The following is a 25,121-nucleotide window of genomic DNA, read 5'->3' on the forward strand; positions in this document are numbered from 1 at the left end:
TGTATGTGAAAGTGGCCAAATCCTCATTGCTCCCTGAAATAACCAAGTAAAATTTTCAGCTCAAGGACAATTAGGGACACGCCACCAATACTGGCCTTGCTAGCAAGGCCTACATCACAGGAAAAGCTTAAACTGCTGAAAAGACATTTTGTCCAAGTATTTCATTTTCACTCCTAGCACGTGCCTCTCAATGCAGTATCAACATCAGGTTTCACCATGAATTTGTATTTTTGTGAACTGCCCTGTTGAGTTTAAAATGAAAAACTTGGACAAGTGTCCCTTTTTCCCTGGTAAAAACAATGACTGCAGATGCTGAAAACCAAATACTGGATTAGTGGTGCTGGAAGAGCACAGCAGTTCAGGCAGCATCCAACGAGCAGCGAAATCGACGTTTTGGGCAAAAGCCCTTCATCAGGAATAAAGGCAGTGAGCCTGAAGCGTGGAGAGATAAGCTAGAGGAGGGTGGGGGTGGGGAGAGAGTAGCATAGAGTACAATGGGTGAGTGGGGGAGGAGATGAAGGTGATCGGTCAAGGAGGAGAGGGTGGAGTGGATAGGTGGAAAAGGAGATAGGCAGGTCGGACAAGTCAAGGAGACAGTGACTGAGCTGGAAGTTTGAAACTCGGATGAGGTGGGGGAAGGGGAAATGAGGAAGCTGTTGAAGTCCACATTGATGCCCTGGGGTTGAAGTGTTCCGAGGCGGGGAGACTGGGCGCCTCCTAGCAGAGCGCTTTAGGGAACATCTCCGGGACACCCGCACCAATCAACCAAACCACCCCGTGGCCCAACATTTCAACTCCCCCTCCCACTCTGCCGAGGACATGGAGGTCCTGGGCCTCCTTCACCGCCGCTCCCTCACCACCAGACGCCTGGAGGAAGAACGCCTCATCTTCCGCCTTGGAACACTTCAACCCCAGGGCATCAATGTGGACTTCAACAGCTTCCTCATTTCCCCTTTCCCCACCTCATCCTAGTTTCAAACTTCCAGCTCAGCACTGTCTCCTTGACTTGTCCAGACTTGTCCTACCTGCCTATCTTCTTTTCCATCTATCCACTCCACCCTCTCCTCCTTGACCGATCACCTTCATCTCCTCCCCCACTCACCCATTGTACTCTATGCTACTCTCTCCCCACCCCCACCCTCCTCTAGCTTATCTCTCCACGCTTCAGGCTCACTGCCTTTATTCCTGATGAAGGGCTTTTGCCCAAAACGTCGATTTCGCTGCTCGTTGGATGCTGCCTGAACTGCTGTGCTCTTCCAGCACCACTAATCCAGTATCCCTTTTTCCCTGTACTATTCTATATTCTGTACAACCAGATAACTGTTCAAAAGCTTAAATAATGAAAAATCAACACGGCACTTGGGAGTGGGCTTTTTACTGTTTGACAGAGGCAAATTCTTGGGATTGAGAGCATTTAGTATTTCATACCAATTTTCTCACCTCACTCACTCTGAGGTCAATTTCAATAGCAGGTACATAAGGTGAACTCAATATTCTGTTACACAGCATTGAGCTTCCAAAGATGGTGGCAGGGTAGGATGCTTCAACCAGAGTTTGGCCACTCCATCCATTTCTTTTTCCCCTCCTTTTTTCATGGCAAAGTCCTGAACCCTCAGCCTCAGCAGGGACCTGCTGTGGTGTTCTCCCAGCGTGGATCTCAAGGTGATTCCAGAACCATCTCCCGACCTTGACAGCCTCAAGATGAAGCCTGGTGCAGTCTGGAATCAAGGCCTCTTGTGAACTGGAGACGGGGTGTCGACATGGACTCAGTCAAAAAGACCATCGTTCCAAACTTATTTCTCTATTTCCAATTTATTCATACGATCTGTAATGCTGGACTTCTTACTTATTCATTTTTCCCTTGTTTTCTGAGAACTTGTACAGGTCATTCTGATATAAAGCCCATTTCATTAACGCAAATTCATTGTAACCTGACTGACGAAGTAGGGACACTGTTTCTAAAACGCAAACTTTTAAAACGTGTGTTGGCTGTACAGGTATATCTTCTTTAATGCAATAGTCATGTTCTTGTACAACACTGCATTATAGAAACTTTAAAAACAGCACTTTGAGTGTTGGCGTCGTAAGTGCATTGCAGTCAATGTATGTTTTAGAAGTTCGCACTTTAGAAACAGGCGCTCCCAATTCATCAGTCACATTACAGCAAATTTGCATTAACGAAAGGTGTGTTATAGCTGAACGACCTATAACTCAATGAAATGCTGTTTCTGAAGTGCAATTTTTCTGTAATGCAATGTTGCACAAGAACGCAACCATCGCATTACAGAAGAACTACCCGCACTGAAAAATTTGTACCTAGGTACCTTGTAGCTAAGATGGTGCACAGTAAGTGGCAACTTGTAAGCTTTTCACGGTTTTCATTTGACAGTAAAGCTAACTCAGAATTCAGATTCAGACTTCCTCAATATGACAAGCAAACAGAAGTCAGAGAGGAAAAGACACTTTCAAATACTACTGCCATTTATTAGCCATTATAAGGTTTTGTTTACTGACAAGGGAAAGGACTTGTTTAAACAAAATCCTGCACGTCACATTGAAATATACTACATGTTTCATTTTACTACATGTCCTGATGAAGGGTTCTTGCCCGACATATCAACTCTCCTGCTCTTCTGATGCTGCGTGACCTGCTGTGCTTTTCCAACTCCACATTTTAATCGACTCTACATATTTCAGACGGCAATCAAGACCACCTGGTACCTGGACGCAGTCTCCTCTGAATTGCTGCAAAATATTTGCCCAATTCTTTTTTTCAACAGTTCAGCAAAGTACAAAGCAAACTCTTCGTTAATAATCTGCGCTTCTCACTCGGGCCGAATGCACACTTTCTTGGATGATGCATTACAAAAACAGAGGCAAGCTACACAAAGTAAAGATAGCTGTTTGCAGACAAGACACCCTTTCATCTGCCAATGACTAATCCCACTCTTCTGGATTTCACAATTAAAAATACATTCAGTGTGGCAAAGAATATAGTTATTTGTTGTCGAGGGTGCAAGACTGTGACCTTGGCATACATTTATGGTGGATCGTGACTCATCAGGTTTTAATTAACCAAGCTCTTCACGGCAAATGCTGTTTAATGAAGGCCTTCACTGGAATGTTCAACCTGCAGCAGCAAGATGCACTTTTATCCACCCACTACCCCGATCAAAACATTTGGATAAGTAGTTACCAGAATTCAAAAACAGAAAAATTGTCGCCTTGAATTTGTACCAGATGTTTAATGAGGCGACAACAGTGGTAGGTGTATCCCAAATCCAAAGCAGCAGTACTTTGAGCTGCAAGTGAACAATTAGCAAATTCAAACAAATACAAAGGTATGCTTACTACCAAATTTCAGCTTCAGTGCAGTGCTCGAGTACAAATTCTGATTTCAGCGTCATGGTTTGACAGTGGGTCATCATTTTGAGACGGGAAATTAAAATCATGCAGTTAGATCAGGGCGACATGTGTATGTGGATGTTAACAAGCTTTACTAAGTATAACCATACATAAGGGATGGTAAGAGGGGTCATCTTCTGGAATCTCAAACTCGGGCTTTGGGTCTATGTCTCTGTGACATAGCTACTAATGCACATGGCTCAATACCGATTCTTCAGAGTAAAAGGTATAATTAACCCTTCATTCCACATACAACGGATTTCAGCATCATGAAAGGACAGTCAAGGCTCCACAGCAGTGTTCCCAACTCGGTTGTGCTCCTTCCAATATTGTTTTGTCAACAGTCAGTCAGTCAAGGAGGCTGGCTATCCATCTCACTGTTGATTACAGGGCAACTTCAGGCACAGCCTTTGAGAATATACCACTTCAAAAATGACCTTATGATATAAACACCTTGAGACAATATTACTTTTATAAAAAAAACAGAATATAGAAAGTAATCATGAATAGTTTATCCACTCTTTGGAAATGGTCTGAGCACATTTGCAGCACTACTGTATATTCAGCCTTGGTTGTTCGGTATAGTTCACATCAACAGCAAAACCTTGCATTTAAGTGTTTCAGGGAAAGAAACCTGCCACTTTTATCTGGTCTGACTCTCCAGCTCTCAGACCAGCTGCTTGCCTCTTAACTGCTCTATAACATATCTTTCATTCAGCATGATCAAATCGATAGCAGGCAATAAACGCACTGCCAACCACATCCACAAAAATTTAACTCCTGTCGTTCGTGTTATAAGGTAATGCAAAGCAGAAGGAGGGAAGTCAACAGCAATTCAAGTAATTACCTCAGATAGAAGATTACTTTGGAAGGCTTATAATTAAATCTTTAACATAAGCCTTAACAGAATATCATATAACTAAATTACCTTTAACTCAAAAAGAAAAGGCTTTGTTTGTTGGTGTGAAGGATGCAGAGGGGAAAAGTTTTATGAATAGCCAGTTGTGCATGATTACAATCTTTGCACTCATTCAACAGTGTGACACATGCAGCAGGTATCTGTGCCATCTTAATACATGAGCCATTAACAAGCATGAGAGCAGGAAGACAGACCAGGAAAGATGGAAGGGATTCCATCTGCCTTTACTTCAGTATTCTTCTGTGCTGCAAAGAATGGTTGTTTAATGTGGATGGCTGTAAAAACAAGTTAGCAACGTTACTACTCCCAAATTAACTGGCATTGCTTCAAACAAAAACTAACCACATGTGTATTTAAGAGGAGAGTTTAACTGAACAAACAAGCAATCTGTTTCAGGACCACTCTTCGATGCAGGCAACCTCCTTAGAGGCTCAGGAAACAGAAAGCACACAATTTGCTGGGTCCACTGCTTTTGGTCATTTATATAAATGATTTGGATGTGATCATAGGAGATATGATGAGTATGTTTATGGATGACACTAAAATTGGTGTAGTGGACAGCAAAAAATATTATTTCAGAGTACAGCGGGATCTTGATCAGATGGGCCAATGGGCTGAGAAGTGGCAGATAGAGTTTAATTTAGAAAATGAGAGGTGCTGCATTTTGGGAAAGCAAATCTTAGCAGGACTTATACACTTAATGGTAAGGTCCTAGGGAGTGTTGCTGAACAAAGAGACCTTGGAGTGCAGGTTCATAGCTTCTTGAAAGTGGAGTCGCAGGTAGATAGGATAGTGAAGAAGGCGTTTGGTATGCTTTCCTTTATTGGTCAGAGTATTGAGTACAGGAATTGGGAGGTCAGGTTGCAGCTGTACAATATGGTGATTAGGCCACTTCTGGAATAGTGTGCGCAATTCCGGTCTCCTTTCTATCGGAAGGATGTTGTGAAACTTGAAAGGGTTCAGCAAAGATTATAAGGATGTTGCCAGGGTTGGAGGATTTGACCTATAGGTAGAGGCTGAATAGGCTGGGGTAGTTTTCCCTGAAGCATTGGAGGCTGAGGGCCATGGATAGGGTAAATAGACAAAAGGTCTTTTCTCCAGCCCTGCAGAGTGAGGAATCAAATCCTGATGATGTGGATTTTTATGTGCCTCAAAATAGATTAAAAAATGAAGTCCTTGAGGAGTGGGATAGGTTAGTAAGTTATATCTGTCTAGGGGGCGTGGAATACAGTTGAAAGGTTTGTTACTGCAATGCAAGGCCATGTGTGAGAATCAGATGGGGAGGACCAATGTTATTGTACATGAAGTAGCTGAAGGGAATACTGCTCTGATAAAACAACATCCTTGTCAGCTTAATCCTTTCAAAGCCAGACAGGTCCAGACGGAGGTGGAGGCCATGCTCGAAGAGGCCATCATCGAACAAAGTCAGAGCGAGTGGACTTCGCTGATCATCGTGGTTCCCAAACTGGATGGGACTCAACGATTCTGCATGAAGGTCAATGCTGCTACAAAATCGGACTCGTATCCAATTCCTAGATTGGAGGGCTGTATCGAGAAAGTCGGTAAAGCCAGTTACATTACCAAATTGGGCTTAACACGTGGTTACTGGCAGGTGCCTTTATTGGGAAAATGTTAAGGTGAACTTCAAGTTATCTGTAGGTTATGGTAATTTGTTTAAAGAATAGGAGGTTAAACTTTTTCTGTGTTGCTGGTTTAAATTAGCGGGGGCGGGGGGGGAGATGGGTGGATTTACCCAGTGTCGTAACACTTTTTTGCAACTTTTATTTCCATTTCAGAATTCCAGTATCTGCAGTATTTTGCTTTGGTGATGACATTATTAATGGTCATGCAAAGTTAAACTGGAACAAGCTCAGTGAAGAGATTGGTCTGTTATTTCCCATTATAGACTGACTTGAACCTCAGGCATCCTCATCAAGGCCCACTGAGAGTTTTGTAATGGGGAATATTATTTACCATGATGTACAGTCTGCTTAGAGGGCGAAAAGAATGTTTGGTGAGGAGTTTAATCTTTCCACAATGAACAGAGTTCTTTCATTTCATAAACATTACCTATGTTAAGCAAAGATAATATTCCCGAGAAAGGAACCATCTTGGATTCCTCCACATCATACTCCTTCAACAGAAGTAGCAACAATTGCCAATTTCCTTCAAGTACAAGTTAATATATGGCTAATTTAATTTAAACATCGAATACAGTAATGACTTTGAACCAGCATTTTTACATGGTCAAAATGAGGCAACAATGCTCAACTTGGAAAGTTCCTCCAAACGGCAACGAGACAAGCAACCAGTTAATCAATCAGCGGCTTCCTTTCTTATGATCCATTACTTCAAATAATGCCATAGAGTCTTTAGCAGCTACCTGAAACACTGGAGTGGGCAATTGGGAGATCTGTTTGGGATGTAACGAGTAACGGGCAGCACGTGCAACAAGAGGAGACTCCCAACAGATGCGCAGTCAGTTTGGAGAGTGGGGTTCAAGATCAAGAGATAGTAGACAGATAAAAATCTGCAGTGGACAGGCACTTAACTAACAGCTCTCACAACCTGAGAAGTCAATGTCCAGTTATTATTAAAACGGATTTGTAGGTCAAATGCTGGCAACTACGCTGCAAGCTTATTTTGTTTGATGGGTTTGAAAATGTAAGCACTTGGTACAATTAGTGCTGGATGGCTCCCCTAATAAAATGCACTGATAGCAAAAGCCAGCAAAACCTTTCAACATCTGAGCTCAGAATTTGGAAACACTTCTATCTTCATTTTATCCTTGTGATATTATGCAAATTAAATTTCAAAGTCGTTAAACTATCAGCAAGCAAGAAGAAAATGCAATCGTGGAAATTTGGTTTTAATTTTAACAGCTTCAAATGCCAATAAAAATCAATTTAAGCCAGAGAAAGCTTCAGAGGGAAATTCGGAGAGAAAAAATTGCTCCACAATATTTTTCTTCAATATCGCAATGCAAAGACCAGAAAAAGTGATTGCTTCACCCAAAACTTACATTCATTCAGGAACTCCTCAGAAACTCATTCACTCAGCAATACTGGCAGAATTTAAAACCAGCATCCATTTCATCGAGTGAGGTTGTACCCTGACCAGTTGTGTTAAAAGAACCTCATTTTCGACAATTTCTTTGGAAACAGGAGAAGGCCATATCACTTGAAGTTTGGCAGGCATGCTCCAGGAATGAATTAACATACTTGAGAAAACTCACCCACTCTTGTTTTACATATATCCATTGTAAGCCTTGTCCCAAGGCACTTGCATTATCGGATAAAACTGGACACCAAGCCACCCAGATTTTAGGCAGGTCACCAAAAGCTCCATTAAAACAGACAGGTTTTTAAGTACTAGGAGACAGCGAGGACTGCAGATGCTGGGAGATCAGAGTGGAGTGTAGTGCACAGCAGGTCAGGCAGCATCCGACAGGAGAATCGACATTTCGGGCATAAGCCCTTCATCAGGAATCAGTTTTAAGTACTGTCTTGAAAGAAAGAAAGTACCAGAGTGGCACCGGGCTTTAAAAGGAGGGAATTTCAAAAGGTAAGGGCCAAGACAGCTGAAGGCAGAGCCACCAAAACTGGAGCAGAAGAAACAGAGGATTCATTGCAGAGGAAGTCAGGATTTTAGGAATGTCAGGTTTTCAGGTGTTACAGGACTGAAGGAAAGTACAGAATGAGGGAAGGATGACAGTATTGAGGGATGTGAACCAGGATAAATACTTAAAATCCAGGCATTGCAAGGCCATGAGGCAATGTCAATAAGACAGCACATGGGTGATGGGGAGAAATGGGGTTGGTCACACAGTTGGGATCCAGGCAGTCACACCTGCCACGCTTACCTCAAAAAGGCACATGAGCCAAACTTGCCCATTGAAGAATGGTGAAAAGATACTGAACACATTCTGTAGCAGCTCCAGTCTGGAAACTTGAATTCCGACAACACATTCTCTGGAAATTGCATTGAGCAGGCCTAAGAAAGCTACGGACTTGCCACTCAACTGGAGTGTTGCAAACAAAAAAAAGTCACAGTTCATCTGAGGTTGTGACTTGGAGGTGCCGGTGTTGGACCGAGGTGGACAAAGTTAAATATCACACAGCACCAGGATACAGTCAACAGGTTTATTTGGAAGCTTCATCAAGGAGCAGCAAACCGAAAGCTGGTGCATTATAACCTGGTGTTGTGCGCTTTTTAAACTTTGCCCATCTGAGTTTTACATTCTTCATTTGATCAGAGTTAATTTGACAGCCAATAAGCACCATGTCACATGCAGTATAAATGTTTGGTCATAGTGTCATAGAGGTGTACAGCATGGAAACAGACCCAGTCCAACCCATCCAAGCAGATATCCCAACCCAATCTAGTCCCACTTATCAGCACTTGGACCATATCCCTCCAAACCCTTCCTATTTATACACACATCCAAATGCCTCTTAAATGTTGCAATTGTACCAGCCTCCACCACTTCCTCTGGCAGATCATTCCATACACGTACACCTTATGCGTGAAAATGTTGCCCCTTAGGTCTCTTTTATATCTTTCCTCTCTCACCCTAAATCTATGCCCTCTAGTTCTGGACTCCCCTACCTCAGGGAAAATACCTTGTCTAATTACCCTATCCATGCCCCTCATGATTTTGTAAACCTCTAAAGGTCACCCCTCAGCCTCCAACACTCCAGAGAAAACAGCCCCAGCCTATTCAACCTCTTCCTATAACTCAAATCCGCCAACCCTGGCAACATCCTTGGCAGTCTTTTCTGAATCTTTTCAAGTTTCCAATAGAAAATTGTGTGCAATTCTGGTCTCCTTCCTAACAGTGGCCTGTCCAGCTGCACCATGACCTCCCAACTCCTGCACTCAATACTCTGACCAATAAAGGAAAGCATACCAAACACCTTCTTCACTATTCTATCTACCTGCGACTCCACTTTCAAAGTCCTTTTAAAATTTGGCATTCTAACACCTATCCTGAGGAGTACAGACCAAAACAAATCGGAGACTGCTGGTCAGTTGGTTAGGATTCAGCACTTTCACTGTCGCAGCACATGTTTTTTTCCTGGTCAGACAATGCAACTTTGCAAACTACAATTTGGAGCCAAATTGTTTCAAGATGGCAAGGTAGGTGGTGTTTGGGCTCGTTGGAGCCCATCTGCTCCATGCTGGCAACATGGTTTCCTCTACATATTTTTGATCTTTTTTCCTTTCCTTCTTCAGCTTCATCCTGAAGGTCGTAGCAGTGTTAGCGGTGTGATCCAGGACTCCTCCAAGTGGCGGCCTTGCCCCTGGAGCCTGACATCCTGGCAGTGGTAGGCCCAGAGCGGAGGCTCTTGACAGTGACAGCGAGGAGGTGGTAGCAGCAAAGGGTCTCCTAGGACATCAGTATGTTCTTTGCTGTTTCCAAAACAAGGCTCCTCAAGGACCGGAACAGCTTGCAGATGCCCGAAAGCCCTGTTTAAGGTCCCAGTTTGGACAGATGAAGAACCCTTCTTGAAGTAATTTTTTAATATATTAATTATACCCCAAAATGGTGCCAGATCGTGGTGATAAACCACATTTCACTGTATCTTAAACACAGCATGGTGGCTCAGTGGTTAGCACTGCTGCCCCACAGCACCAGGGACCTGATTTCGATTTGTTTACTGTCTAGTTGGAGTTTGCACATTATCCCCATGTCTGCACATGTTTCCTCTGGGTGATTCAGTTTCCTCCCACAATCCAAAGATGCACAGGTTAGGTGAATTGGCCATGCGAAATTGCCCATAGTGTCCAGGGATGTGTAGGTTAGGTGCATCGGTCAGGTGAAAAATGTAGGATAATGGATCTGGGTAGGATACACTGCGGAGGGTCGGTGTGGACTTGTTGGGTCGAAGGGCCTATTTCCACACTGGACGGATTCTGATTCTGATTCTATGGCAGCACAGTGACTCAACAGTTAGCACTGCTGCCTCATAGCATCAAGGACTCAGTTTCAACTCCCTCCTTGGCCGACTGTCTGTGTTGAGTTTCTTCCACAGTCCAAAAAATGTGCAAGTTAGGGTGACTGGCCGTGCTACATTACTCCTACTGTCCAGGGCTGTGCAGGTCAGGTCGATGAGCCAATCAAAATGCAGGGTTACACAAATTCAGGGTGGGTGGGATGCTGTTTGGAGGGTCAGTATGGACCTAATAGGCCAAATGGCCTGCTCCCACAATCTAAGGATTCTATGGTAAGTAACAATAAATAAAATCAAATTGATCATTCATTGAACGGAGGGTAGAAAATGACAGAGGATGAGCTGTGGTTGTGACACAGGAAAATGCTGTGCAAGGTGACAAAACTAGAGGTTTTACCTTGGAGTACCATTTGTCAGTCCATTTCTCTCTTCTTGATTTCTCTCTCTGGCTCTAAGAGAGAAAACACATGTCTTTAACTGCTGCTTAATGTTTTATCACCATTTTGTGTTTCAGATAATTATTTATGTCCACAGTACGCTCATGTTCACAAACTCCTGATTAATATAAATCTAATGTGACTTTTTAAATGCAAAAAATAATCCAGAAATGGCTCTATCCCAAGCCTTTGGGATTGCAGAGATGAGAATATACTTACAAAAAGATGACAGTCTAGTGCAACTCTAGGACAGATTGCGAGGGGTTTGTCTTTATGTATCTTCTAGACTTGAACATTAAACTTAAATATAATACTTCAGTGCATGCTGGATTAGCAAAGTTCAGCTCAACCATGGCCTCTTAAATCATGAAACAAATGCACTCCAGAGAATGAAAGAGTAAATGACTCTCTTGAACTTCTGTAACTGGACCTCTGTCAGAGCTCTTTTTGGAAACAGACCCAGTCCAACCCATCCAAGTAGATATCCCAACCCAATCTAGTCCCACTTGCTAGCACCTGGACCATATCCCTCCAAACCCTTCCTATTTTTTAATATACCCATCCAAATGCCTCTTAAATGTTGCAAAGTGTACTAGCCTCCACCACTTCCTCTGGCAGCTCATTCCATACACGTACTACCCTCTGCATGAAAAAGTTGCCCCTTCGGTCTCTTTTATATCTTTCCCCTCTCACCCTAAATTTCCAAATCACTAACAGTTTTAATAAATGGTCTTGCTTTCTAAAATCTCTCTTTAGGAAACAAAACCCCAGTGACCATCTACAACTTGCAATTATGAAACGAATTGATCAAACACGAACCCATACACATTAAAATGAAATGAAATTAATGTTATTAAGTGCCTTTTAAGTCTTCAGGAGTGCAATATAAATAGCAACACCAAGTAGGTCAAGACAGGAGAAAGCGAGGTTTCTGAAAAAAGGGTCATATTGGACTTAGTCATAGAGACGTACAGCATGGAAACAGACCCTTCGGTCCAACCCGCCCATGCCGACCAGATATCCCAACCCAATCTAGTCCCACCTGCCAGCACCCGGCCCATATCCCTCCAAACCCTTCCTATTCATATACCCATCCAACTGCCTCTTAAATGTTGTAATTGTACCAGCCTCCACCACTTCCTCTGGCAGCTCATTCCATACACGCACCACCCTCTTTGTGAAAAAGTTGCCCCTTAGGTCTCTTTCATATCCTTCCCCACTCACCCTAAGCCCTCCAGTTCTGGACTCCCTGACCCCAGGGAAAAGACTTTGCCTATTTACCCTGTCCATGCCCCTCAATTGTGTTAACCTCTATAAGGCCACCCCTCAGCCTCTGACGCTCCAGGGAAAACAGGACTTGAAACATTAAACTTTTATTCTCTGCAAAGATGCTAGCAATACCCTTGTTTTTCTTCAAAAATTGTTTTTTTTTATTTCAGATTTCCTCTATCCACCGCAGGGCAGATAGGTGGCTCAGTGGTGAGGACTGTCACATCACCGCACCAGGGCTCCGGGTTCGATTCCATTCTCGAGCGACTGTGCATGAAAATTGCACATTCTCATGTCCGAGTGGGTTTCCTCCAAGTGCTCTGGTTTCCACCTACAGTCCAAAGATGTGCAGGTTATACGTGAATTGGCCATGCTAAATTGCCCAGAGTGTCAGGGGATGTGTAAGTTAAGTAGGTTAGTCATGAGAAATGCAGGGAGTCTGGATGAGCTACACCTCAGAGGATCGGCGTGGACTTGATGAGCCAAATTGCCTGCTCCCACACTAAAGAAATTCTATGATTCAATGATCTGCAGGACCTTCCTTTTGTAATGGTTGCATCCTTTTGGATGTCTGGCACTAGTTGCAGATACCAACACTTAATAAGTGGCGATAGACCCGACCCCATAACTAGAGAACCGAATCACAGCCCAACTCAATAAAACCTTCAGAAATCTGGAGAAATAAATAAAAACCGACTTCCAAAAGATGAAACCAGACGGATCAAATACACCACACTTCTATGGATTACCCAAAATTCACAAACCAGGAGCACCCCTCCTCAGGCCCACAGTCTCGTTACCTGGAACACCAACTTAAAGATTGGCTGAGGAGCTACAGCAAAGACTAAAACTTTTACTAGAAGACTCATGCCACTCCATCCACTCCACCCAAGAATTCCTGAAGACCATCAACAACACCAAGATAGAAGAGGATGAAATAATGGTCTCCTTTGACGTAACAGCCCGGTTCACATCCATCAACATCAACCTGGCCAAGGAATCACTGACTACACTATTAGAAGACCCAGAGACACAAACACCAAACACCACCAACTTCATCAGCAAGGACAGTACCGTCAAGTTAGTGGACCTACGCCTTACCACACACGTCACCTTCCACAACAAATCCTACAGACAAACCAATGGAACACCCATGGGATCTCCAATAATCAGGATTCTTAGCAGAGACAGTAATGCAGAGACTCGAACAAACAGCTCTGCCAACCATCCAACCAAAAATCTGGGTCCGCTACGTGGATGACACCTTTGTCATCACTAAACGAAACAAATGAGAGGAAACCTTCAAGACCATCAATAATACCCTTACTGGCATCAAATTCACTGAAGAGGAGGTAAACAACAACAAACTGCCATCCCTAGATGTCGCAGTAGAGCGAACGGTCAATGGCGAACTTCAAAACTAGCATCTACAGGAAAACAACATATGACCAAATATTGAACTACAGAAGCAATCATCCCAAACATCCACAAATGAAGCTTCATCAGAACTTCATTTCAATGAGCCACCACATACTGCAGCACACAGGGACTACACAGAGCAGAAGGAAATCACCTATACAGTGTACTCGAAAAGAATGGGTACCCAATGAATGCAGTCCACTGATTTCTCAGCAACAAACTCAAACAAACAGACAAAACGCGTACAGAAACCCTAGCCGCTGTCTCCTACAACAAAGACATCGTGGAAATGAGTGCCAGACTACTCAGACCCCTGGGCATCATGGTAGCCCACAAACCCACCAATACACTAAAACAGCAGCTAATGAACTTGAAAGACCCTATACAGACAACAAGCAAACCTAATGTCATTTACAAATACCATGCAAGAACTGTAACTAACACTACATTGGACAAACAGGCAGAAAACTAGCCACCAGGATACATGAACATCAACTAGCCACGAAACGACATGACCCTCTCTCACTAGTATTCTTACATACAGATAAGGAAGGACACCACTTTAACTGGGACAACATATCCATCCTAGGACAAGCCAAACAGAGACACGCATGAGAATTCCTAGAAGTATGGCATTCCAATCAGAACTCTATCAACAAACACGTCAAGTTAGACCCCCCATCTACCACCCCCGAAGAAAAAGAACAGGAAATGACATCACCAACCCAAGGAAACAAACATATAAACAGAAAGCAAGAAACACTAGCAGTGCTTCGTCTGGAGGCCCACTGAAGATGTTACTTAATCGGGTGACGAAACGTCTGGAAATGAACTTTCCAGCTCAGTGAGCAAACCTACATCCAAGAACCTCAACCTGAGCTACAAATCATCTCAAAACTTGTTGGTCATTTTATTGGGAGTGGAATAGAAGTTGATTTATTATCTTATTTATCTTGAAATTTGCAAGATATTAACAGGAAAATGCCAGGTCTCTAAATAAACTATTTCTACGGGTTGGGAGCTCCCAAAAACAGCCATGGATGCTGGATCAGTTGTTAATTTTAAATTTGAGGTTGATCTTTTTTGTAACTCAAAAGTTATTAAGGAATATAGGCCAAAAGTAGGTTCATGGGGTTAGGTCACTGATCTCATTGAATGGTGGAACAGGCTCAAGGGGTTGAATGATGTACCTGTTGCTATTTTGAACAAAGAATGGTTTTACTCATTATAACATCATGTACCCAAACACCCAAGTCAAGGGAAGCTTATTCTCAGGTCTACCATCTTTACCTTTTCAGCCACTACTAATGGAAGACGTTGTGTTCATTTCTGGTTTATACCCACATCAAATATTTATGAAAATATTGACAAAGATAGAAACACAATGCCAATTAATCACCTGACGGTACATAATTTGAACAGTACTCAGTAACAGCACCACACTGTTGAGGCTGTCTGACTGATGACTGTGTGATGACTTCACTCAACCAGTGTGCTTGTGAAACTCACAACATATCGTATAACAGGAGATATGATTTCAAGATTGGACATCACTTGCTGAACAATCCCAAATGTGTTGAGAACCAGACTCACAGCCAATTTAAGATTATCACTCAAGCTCGCCAAGTGACTCATTTATGTTTCCTAAAAAGCTACATAAATTCTTTCACAGGGGCATATTCTCTGCAAAAAAAAATTACAAAACAGGAAGACTATGACTTTTTAAATTAAAATTAAACAAAGACTTGGTGGACAACAGTTCCCAAATGCATTCATAATTTGGTCAGAGTTAATTTGTCAACTGATTAGCACCATGTCCAATGCAGTATAAATTGTTAGTCCATTTTAAATTTGGCATTCTTGCATCTGTCCTAATGATTACAGGCTAAAACGTGTCTTTCAACATGTTGTTTACTTTTAGTAATAGAAAATGCCAATTGTTAAATATCCCCCCCATATTTCTTTCCATGGAATTATACTGACAGTGCAAGGAAGATACTTATGAATTATCAACCAGGTAATCCAGAGAAAAGAGAACTATCACAATTAACACAAATGTATGTGCCATAATATCACCTTCATACTCTATTGTTTTGTTCGTGCAGATAATATCTGCCCATTCTGCTTAATTCTGTTTTTGTTCAAGTAGTCATGTGAAACATTTCCGGAAGGCTTCTTCGAAAACTAGTCAAGTTTAACATTAGTTCCAATTAATACAAGTTCCTTCTAAAAAATTTTGAAATTAAGCTAATAGGACAAAAACGCCTTGGACAGGAAGGTAGGTTTTAGGAAGGCTCTTAAAGAGAGGAAAGTTGAGTCAATTAGGGAGACATTCCAAAACATGGGTTCTGATAGACTTAAGATAGAGCTACCAATACATTGGACAAAGGGAAGGAATATATATAGGAAACCATCACAAGCTGGAGGGTTTGGATGCACAAGGCAGCAAGTTTGCAGTCAGGAACATTATCAAGATAAACAGCTAAAGATGAAAACTTTACATTTAAAGCATTGAAAGACCAGGAACCAGTGATGGCAAGGACAGACAAGAGTGAGGGAAAGTGTGACTTGGTACAGATTACAACAGATTGAATTGGGATATCTGGTCGGCATGGACAGGTTGGACCGAAGGGTCTGTTTCCATGCTGTACATCTCTAGGACTCTGTGAGCAGGAGAGTTCAGAAATAAGCTGAAACTTAAGGTTGACAACACAAAAGCATTTCAGGAAAGCACTGTAATACCTCAAACTAAATGCTTCAGGGGAAGACAAGTTAAGATAGGAATTAAGTCAAAATATTGCAGAACAGTAATATAGCAAATATACTAGCCTTTAGAGATTCCCATTCACTTGGAAGTAGTTAGCAATTTCTTCAATCAAGGACAAAGATGAGACACAATGTTACAAATGTGTGAAAAGAATGACAGACCTACAAATGGTTCCATACTCAGTCTTGCATCTAAACAGACGCTTCAAACAATAAATTTGGAACTGATCTCCCCAAAATGTTGATGACATAAATACTTTATCACACTAAAATCTGTTAAGAACTGACAAGATTTGTGAAATAGCCTCTTCACCACTACTAACTACTCTACACCACAGAAAATGAACACAGTAACATAATCACAGAAAGAAAACTGAAATTCAATAGCTCTTACATTCAGATCGTTATTTTAACCATTAGCAATTTCATAAAGTTAACTGATCAAACACATTGTCAGATTCTCATCCAATCTTACAAGTGATGCAAGGTAACCTTGACAAATTGATTACAAATAACTCACCTTTTGGGGGGAAGAAAAGGATTGTTAAAAGCTGAGGGTTTTTGTTTTAATATGTCCTTTTTCCACTTGTAACTGATTACTTTCAAACATTGGCAGCAGAAGGCAAGTACAGCTCGCTCATGATCACTTTCTCAACGAATCAAATGCCAAGTCTTTGAGAATGTTGTGAAGATCAGTGCTTGGTGGTATTCGCCTCACTCCAGGCTGTTTTCAGTGAAGGAGTGCAGGAGCCGAGAATTACCATTAAATGTTAGATGCAAAACTATTTGAGAGTAGTGTTGGGAACCCCTTCAAAATATTTTAAGAAGATAGCCTAGACCTAACTACTTCTTACTTGAAAGGCAGACGTGAAGTGCCATGTTCCAGATGCAATGTGAATGGTCAAACTCCTTGACATCAAGCCAAACACAATTTATTTAAACACTATAATTTTCATACAAACAAGAGAAAGAGGAATTTAGAATAACTTAATTATTCATAAACTTACCCATATAATGGATTCATCCCTATTGCCAATTAACTGTTGCAATATAGTAACATTCTGCAAGCACAGCCCTAGGCAAAAAGGCAAGTTCAAACATAGACTCTTACATGAAGTTCTCCAATCCAGGAAGAAAAGATATTAAGAGATGGCTCAAACAGAATAGCAGCTAGGAATCATTCAATGAAGCTTCCAACTGAAAATAAAAACCCAGAAACCTGGATCTGAGAGAGCTGGCCAGACCCATTCAGGTTGCTTCCATTGTTCCAACTGTTTTTAAAAGTCCCAATGCCTCACAAGTTGTTCACTTAAGTCATCTTCAGTAGCTAGTTCAGCACCTCTGCCTTATAACCTCTCTTCAAAAAGAAAAGGACAAAATATCCTTATAAAGTGATAGCACTGTTACAACAGAAAGTACTTGTATTTTTCTTTTGAAAAAAACAAGTGTCACATGGAACTCCAAGAGTAACCATCATTTGAAACGTGGACATGTGCGCAGGTGAGAAGCTATTACTGAAATATTTTAAATTCTAAGTGTTGACTCAACTGTTACTCTACTAAGAGAAAACAGCAAAAGGGGCATACCTGTCCACTGTCACTTTGATAAAGTAAGCAACATGTTGGAAAACTTTTTTCTATTGCAATCAAGACAATTGTAAGAATGCCAAATTTCAAATCAAAGATTTTTCATCAACCAAATCTTGTTGATATTCTGAATTTCGTCCTTGACAAAGCTGTCTCAGATATACAGGTAGTCCTCAGCTGTATCTAACTTAAGTACTGCCTGAAAGAGAGACAGGATGTCAAAGCTGTGTCTTGCACTCAAATTCTCCCTTTAATGATGTAGAGGTGCCGGCATTGGACTGGGGTGTACAAAGTTAAAAACAAAAAATCACAACACCAGTTATAGTCCAACAGGTTTATCTGGAAGCACTTTAATGACATTACCACCCTGCCCAACACTCTTCTCTCCATTTCTGTGCTTGCAAATATTCTTCCACATGCTTTCTTTCTTCCATACTGGGAATACTTAACATGGAGACGCATTTTCAAAGCGATTTACAATGTACAATGGTTTGAAAGACAGGATTAAGCACCTCAGGCGTAGCAACTGCAGCTTTGATTTTAGCTGCATTTAGAAACTGCCTTTTTTTCCAAGAAGGAAACAAAAAGGATACAACTTCAGTCGATAGATACTCTGAGGAACCACACACGTGCTTAAATAAATATAAACTTCACGGCATGGTGGCACACAGTGGTTAGCACTGCTGCCTCACAGTGCCAGAGACCCAGGTTCAATTCCCATCTCAGGCGACTGTCTGTGAGGAGTTTGCACATTCTCCCCGTGTCTGCGTGGGTTTCCTCCAGGTGCTCCGGTTTCCTCCCACAGTCCAAAGATGTGCAGGTTAGGTGAATTGGCCATGCTAAATTGCCCGTAGTGTTAGGTAAGGGGTAAATGTAGGGGAATGGGTCTGGGTGGGTTGAGCTTCAGCGGGTCGGTGTGGACTTGTTGGGCTGAAGGGCCTGTTTCCACACTAAGTAATCTAATCTAAACTGCAATCGTGGCATATTTAATGGATCCTATTGGCTAATTCTTGTGCAATACTCTTCTTTCATTTCCAAGTAAATCTGTAGATATCACAAACCTATAGCTGTGTGCTAAATCCCATAGGACTGATTAGTGCCAAATAATATTTATGCTACAGAAATGCTGAGCAATTATCATAGAATCCAGTGCCACCAATGTACAGATCACCACTGACCATCTTGCACTTAACTTGCAACAATGGCATGGGAGGGTGGAAAGAGACACACTATAGCAGGACAGCCAGAGTCCAATGCAGTCTTTAATCCCAAAAAAATACTTCTGGCAGTTGGTGCAAGTGCGATCGAGATGCTTTTGCATTGAGTTTGGGCAGGCAGAGGCAGTGTGTGTGCAGCAGAAACCATTAGGTTGAGCAGCAAGTTGTCAGGAGGCTGAAAGACCGAGTTGAGAAAGCTTCAAACTTTGCTATGATACTGCTCTTGTCTGCTTTGACTGGCTCCCTACCAGGTAACTCCTTTTCATTGCAGCAGAGCATGTGGAGGAGAATCTGATTTGTGTTAAGTGAGGGGCTGATTACTGTGCATGAGAGAATAGGAGAAGGAGAGGGGGGGCTGGTTACTGTGTGTATGCATATATATGTGTGTGTGCGCGTGTGTGTATGCGAGAGAGTGAGTATGCGAGAGAGTGAGAGAAAGAGAATGGGAGAAGGGAAGAGGGGCTGGTTACTGTGCGAGTGAGAGAGTGGGAGAAGGGAAGAGGGGCTGGTTACTGTGCAGTGGATGCTTCTCTGAATCTTGTCACCAACAGATAACATGGTCAAAAGCTAAGAGTTCTTTAAAAAGAAACATTTTTACTCACTATTTTAAAATGCAGATTTTCATATTTATGTTAAGTATCAATGTTGATCCATAACATAAAAACTATAAAAATATGCACACTGCATTACTACACGGGGGTGCTTCTTAGCAGACCTCTGAGGTCACACTCATTTTGCAGTATGAAAATCACAACATAATACAGCTTAAGAAGCACTGCAGCAACTCGTAACAAATTGTTCTTCCATACACAGCAATGTTCGGATAAGCCCAAGTACTCTGGGCACTTGCCCTTATCTACAATATTCTAGTTCGAAGCTAAATTGAGCAAAAAAAATTACAAACCTTGCTCACAAACACTGCCTTTTGCATGGTCATTTAATTAAAAAAAAGGAGAGACTGCTTTAAGCGTATTTACTTCAATCATCCACCTTCAGCAGTTAACCAGGACCAGCCATCTGTTATTTGAACAGACCAATCTAAAAAGAAAGTGAATACTTGACTTTCATCTGTGCCTCCCAAGTGAAATATCCCACTGTGCTCAACAACTTACTACAACTGCTGACAGCAGACCGAACCATAACACATGGTTTGAGAGGTCTTACCACAATGTGCGTAAGCTGACTGCCACATTGCCTGTCCTTAGCCTGATAAGCTATAAAGCACTTGAAAATTGAAAGCCATCCTAATATCCAACTTGCAGTTATAAATCCTTCTTTTAATAAAAATTGGGAGACAATTTTTAGCCATGCTTTCCCCAAAGTCAAGTCAATGGGTTGGATGTTTAATTCTAGTGTCCTTTTCGTTTTTTTCCCCCCCTCGGCATTTGCAACTCGCTTTCCTTCCCCTACACCCACCTCCCATCCACATTTTCTTCCAGAGTGGAAAAACCCATCCAAGATCATGTAAAATGTTGGTTAAGATCCTGTTTAGCAGAAGTGCACACAGGACTTAGATATATATTTGTATTTACTAGTTTTGAAGGTGCTTTATAGATGCAAATGTTTGTGGTAGCAACCTTTCAGAAGTGGAACGCCAGTGTTCATGTGGTAACCTTTTCCACGAAGGAAATACAGCCATCAAAAGCAAGATTTTAGCCTCCACAGCAATGAATGTTATTGCCTTAATGCTCACTGTTCTGTACCAAGTCAAATTGGGCTGGCAAGAAAGTAAGTCAGCACACAACTCACAAAAAGGATATGGTTATTTTTGCTCAGTATATACATGGATCTCATAAACTGGCCTTTGGATAAGTTGCAGTCAGCATCCTGTTTATACAGTGGAGTCAGTAATGTGGCTTAGAGGAAAATCAAAACAAATTCCTTTACTGAGTGGAGGTCAATTTTAGGTTAGAGAAGCTTATATTGAAGCTGCTTTTTGTTCCATTACTAAATGTTTCCAAACGTTTGAATGACAAATAGCGTAGGTGACAGTAAGCTCATCATTAGGATGGGAACTCTTTCCAACATGGAGACTTCCTCATACATTTGTGAGAGGTTTTATACACATTGTAACAGCAGAGAAGAAACAAAATGGATGGAAAAACTGACTCAATGTGATTTATTTATTCACAGGATGGTGCATTGCTGGCTGGGCACAAAGTTGCTTTGTGAATGGAGTGATGAACTACCTTAAACCACTGTAGTTCTGAAGTGTAGAGACACGCAGAGTGCAGTTTGAAAGGGAGACCAAGAATTTTGACTCAGTAACAATGAAGGAATGGTGATATCGTACCATTTACAGGGTCTTGGGATGGTGAATGGCTTGGAGGAGAACTCTCAGTTGGTGGTGTTTCCATATTGTGTTGGTCCTTGTTCTTCTAGGTGTAAAAGGTCATTGGGGAAAAAGTGAAAAAGTTCAGAGTCGAGAGTGTGGTGCTGGAAAAGCACAGGTGGGTCAGGCAGCACCTGAGGAGCAGGAGAAATCAACATTTTGGGCATAAGCCCTACATCAGCAAAGGGCTGATTGGTTGAAGAACAGACAATCCAAGTATCTTCTCAGTGTTCCTTTTTCTGCTCAAAAAGAGTGAGTAGTGTTAGTACGACCAGACCTCAAAACTATAAGCCGGTCACTTATCAGAAAGAAATTGGGACTTTTTAGCTACTTTAAAAGAAAACATTGCCTGGTTTCTTCAATTCTCCTTTTGGCAAGACACCCTTATTACTATTATACCAGTCATTGACTGTCCCTCGAGAATAATATCTACTCAGAAAATGAGAGTTTCTGTCACAGGTTCACATATGACTGAATAAGTTGAGTGTTGACTAACTGATCTCTGGAGACAAGGCAGTGTGCTCCTGAAGGGAGAATTTTTGTTCCCTTTTCTTTCCTTTCTGCCACATCAATAAGGTTTTCAAACTCGAGGAGTGATGTAGCTTAATGAACATTTTGTAACTATTTGAGCAACTGGTAGCACATCCTTGCTGATTATTATTATTCATGTTGCCATGCTTCAAGGTGAGCTTTGAATCCTCCCTGGAACACTGGTGTCATTTTAAAAAAACTAGGTCCTGGTTAGGAGGTAGTTTTCAGTCAAGCAGAATCAGTGGTCTGTCCATCAGACTCAAAAAGACAACAAACATTTGAGAAACATTTCTCCCACTGAATGCAATGGATACGAAAGATGCTTTGCTGATGGAATTTCTCTAGACACCCATCTGACATTGATACATCATCATCATCATCATCAGCAGGCCCTCAAAAGAGAAGGATGACTCTCCCACTCTCACAATGAGTCCGTTCGTGGCCGTACTGACCAATACGGTTACTGCAGACTTCAACATGGGGGCAGAAGGTGGGACATTGGCATGGCACTGCACTCTTTTCGCCTGGCTTCCATCTTCTCTGTACCAGTACCATATGAACAAATTCTGCATCACATGGCCTCTGAATAACTGGTAGTTTTTACACGGGATGGTCTTTCTGATTGAGCACAAATAAGGCCAGAAGAACTAAGAGCAGGAGTAAGTCATTTGACTCCTCAAGCCTGCACTACAATTCGATCCAACATTCCTCATTCACTTTCCTGTATTTTCCCAATAACCCTGTATTCCCCTATTGATCTATTTACCTCAGGTCATTAAGAAACAAGGGCTCTGCTACACAGCTTACTGTGGCAAGGAATTCCAAGGACTCTCAACCCTCAGAAAAAAATTCTCCTTATTTCACACTTACATTGGTACCCTTTTATTCTAAGGCTATGCCCTCTGGGCCTAGATTATGAGTGGAGACATCCTCTCCGCATTTAGCCAACAGTCCCTTAAGACTCCTATGTGCATGAGACCATCTGATTATTCTCAACTCCAACTAGTACTGTCACACACAGGACACTTAGAGCCAACAAAAGATTTCTGTTCAAGCCTTGCAGAGTTTTAACATGTTCTGGTTTGCACAGTTTTGCAAGTCGCACACAGGAAAACGAAAACATTGTTACTTAAGAAAAGCTAGCGATTTTATTACTTTCCAACATCTTACTCAACTTGCGTATTATACTAACTCCAAGTTAGAAATAAGGGAACTATAGATATGCATATTGCAAATAAATATACAGTAATTTAATTGAGATCTATAAACCTATTATTTGAATACAAACTGATGAAGTAAATCAGATATTTCAGTCATGAATTATCTAAATTCACACAATGGAATGTTCAATTTAATACTATTAGCGTTTGACAATTAATTTGTCCAGAAAGCTTTAAGGTAAGTTTTTTTTTTATGTCGTGTTTAATCAAACCATCTGATTAAAAAATAAACAATTGGATTTTGTTCATCAATCAGCACAGTCATCAGAAGGAACCTCATCTTCACAGAAGATCAAAGTTCAATTCACAAATTCATAAATAAATGGATTGTAGTGGAAGTGGTTAACTAGAAGACAGTGATACACTCAAAAAAATTGCGCTCAACAGGATATGAGAATATGTGCACTGAGCAAAGTTCTTGGGAAGAGCTTACATTGTCTGCCAGGTCTTGCATCATTGCCTGAGCTAGAGTCAAAAATCAAGCCTGAGACGGCTTTCTGCTTTCAATTACTACCTGACATGAAAAACTGACTATCAAAATTTATCAACTACAAAGACTGGAGGTCCTCCTCTTCCCACATTGGGCTTCCATATTGCGTACGAATTACATTCTACCATTTAAAAAGCTGGCTTTCCATCGAAAAATCTGGCGTGCTTCTTACTGGGTCCTGCTCACTTCCTGCATCTGTTACCATTAACAGAGGATGTGACTTCCTGGATAATCAAGCTGTGCACCCATCAAAATTGTAGTGTGCACGTTTCCATGGTGCAGGGTCGGAAGTCAATGTGAGATTGGGATTCCATCCTTGGAATTGAAAAATAAACACTAGCCAATAGAGAGAAAGGAAAAGTGGCCACAAAAAAAGTCTGCATTTGGAAATATTAGCCTCTCATTTCATTTTAAACATTCCAAGAATGTTGGAAAACCTACATCAGAATTTTCTGGTTTTAGATTAGATTAGATTCCCTACAGTGTGGAAACAGGCCCTTCAGCCCAACAAGTCCACACCGACCCTCCGAAGAGTATCCCAATCCAAATCTATTTCCCTCTGACTAATACACATAACACTATGAGCAATTTAGAATGGCCAAATTCACCTGACCTGCACATCTTTGGACTGTGGGAGGAAACCAGAGCACCCAGAGGAAACCCACATAGACACAGGAAGAATGTGCAAACTCCACACACAGAGTCACCCGAGGCTGGAATCGAACCTGAATCCCTGGCGCTGTGAGGGAGCAGTGCTAACCACTGAGCCACCATGCTGCCCTTTTAATTCATCCTGAGTCATAACCAGTTTACATTGGCGATTGTTTGCTGCCATAACAATTCTGATTTATTGCTGGTGCTAAGACTATGTCGACATCCACACAGCCTTTTCTCTTTAGTGTTGCTGCTTTTTGTTCTGGTCCCGTCATTGTAGAGGGCTTCCTGCTACATCGTCACGGTCTTCTCTGTGCTGTGGCTCTGACAGCGCACAAAATCGCACATCGAAACTACAATCCAAATCTCTCCCCTCAACAAGCTCATTCATGGCCATATGTGAATAAAGAAATCTGAGCAAGTTAACTCTCTTGGCAAAATCGGAGTGGAATCTTAAGGCATACGGGTCCAGGGCTAAGGTCTCACCTCACCTGAGAGCCAGAGGACAGTAGCTCTCGCACTCACCAGTGCCACTAGGGAGGCCACGGATGCTGTCAGAAAGTCAGCTTCCAGAGTCGCAGGATCACAGGACAATCCTGGCTATATTTAACGCGTGACAAGTTTCATTTAAAAATGGGTTGCGGAGATTAAGGAGAGCAGGGGTTTCAAAGCAAGGGCAGAGGCTTGCCTCTCAGCACATTCAGGCCCTCAATCAGGCACCAAGTCCTCACATAGTGATGACTGACCATGGCCTTTCCCACTGAGAAGATAATTCTGCCTGTGCCAGTCTCCCACCACAAAATCTGTATGTCTAACCCAGAGGGTAGGTTTCAGGGAGACTGAAAGGGTTGGTTCATGGGCAGCCATACAATCCAAATCCATAGTATTCACAAGGTTTTACAAAAAAAAGATGTCTGCAGTC

The 25,121-nt window shown here is 41.9% G+C and overlaps 1 protein-coding gene across 9 annotated transcripts in view; it reads right to left on the bottom strand.

The window, feature by feature from the left end:
• LOC140476467 (alpha-(1,6)-fucosyltransferase) overlaps positions 1–25,121 on the bottom strand; it is a 741,369-nt gene that overhangs the window by 709,617 nt on the left and 6,631 nt on the right. Inside the window, exon 2 of one of the 9 annotated variants that reach the window (XM_072569133.1) lies at positions 10,676–10,729. The exons of the other annotated variants lie outside the window; for them this stretch is intronic. The gene's annotated coding sequence lies outside the window, so the exon portion shown is untranslated. The remainder of the gene's footprint in view (positions 1–10,675; positions 10,730–25,121) is intronic. 9 annotated transcript variants of the gene reach the window in all.

Source organism: Chiloscyllium punctatum, chromosome 4, assembly GCF_047496795.1.
Source record: "Chiloscyllium punctatum isolate Juve2018m chromosome 4, sChiPun1.3, whole genome shotgun sequence".
NCBI lineage: Eukaryota > Metazoa > Chordata > Chondrichthyes > Orectolobiformes > Hemiscylliidae > Chiloscyllium > Chiloscyllium punctatum.